The following is a 1235-nucleotide window of genomic DNA, read 5'->3' as shown; positions in this document are numbered from 1 at the left end:
TTCATGTTGTGTGTGATTTCTGCATTGTCATTTCTGGTTATCCTGCTTAATATTACAATATTTATTATTTCTCCCTCATCTGTGATCATAAGTTCAGTCTTATGTCTTCTGTTTTAAAAGATATGGTAAATTTAAGCATGTAAATATGATACTTTTCTTTCTCATTCAGCTTCTAAGTTCTTGATACACAATGGTTTAGAGATAATTTATATATATGTAAGAAATATATTCAACATTTCTTTACTCTGTTCACCTTAACCTACATTTTGCAGCATGAGTCACACTAATGGGTTTTGTAATTCTCACAGTTCATGCCTCTCCAGCTGATTGCAGTACTGATTCTATTTTCACCAAGTCAAGACTATTTCCCAGATCCTCAGAAGCTATCACCAAGATTTCTCTGCAGAAAATGAATCAGATGAAGAACATCAGCCATGTCCTGTTACATCAATCTGAATGAAAAAAACTAACTCCTACTAGCTAATATTCCATATAAATAGGGATGATTGCTAAGCCATAAATGTGCATTAAGTTCTACAGGCTAAAACTGAAATGTGAGATAGTTTAATTATTGCCTTATTACTTCTTAGTAATTCATAGATTCATTCCAAAATTACTTAATTCCTTATGCTATTACAAAAACTACTCCAAGTCCTATCAATATTTTATCTTATTATTTAGTTTGATGTGTTTCATTTGTAACAACAAGTATCAATTAAGCTTTGACCAGAGTGAGGACCAAACACTCAACTCCTCCTCTGCTCTGTTCAGGTGTGTTTTATTAAGCTATTCCAAGGGAGATGAGATAATTGCACCTCCACTGCAGGGGCCAGTACAGCAGAGCATTAATGCAGCCTCTACTCAGTGTAACAGGAGAGCCTCAGGTCTGCCAAGGATCCCAACCTTTTCCACACTGAACATGGATTCCCATCCTCCAGCAGAATTTTGTGAGGCTCCATATTTCCCTAAGGAAGCATTGATTTTTCTCTTTCCTACCTTTCAAATATTTTCCAATTTCTTACCTATATAAGACAACCATACAATAGCACATAAAAACCCCAGAAAAAATACAGCACTCTTAAAATAGAATTAAGTACCAGAAATAGAACTTAAATTACAGTTCCTTCATCATTAATATGGCATTAAAGATTTAACTTCATTGTCATCACACCAAATTACAGGCAAATGAACAAAAACGTATGTGCAAAAATGCACAATGTACTAATGCCAACAAA

Source organism: Melozone crissalis, unplaced genomic scaffold (assembly GCF_028551555.1).
Source record: "Melozone crissalis strain CALT ecotype California unplaced genomic scaffold, PUWL_Pcris_2 ptg000063l_1, whole genome shotgun sequence".
NCBI classification, from domain to species: Eukaryota; Metazoa; Chordata; class Aves; order Passeriformes; family Passerellidae; genus Melozone; species Melozone crissalis.
This window is presented reverse-complemented; position numbering follows the sequence as displayed.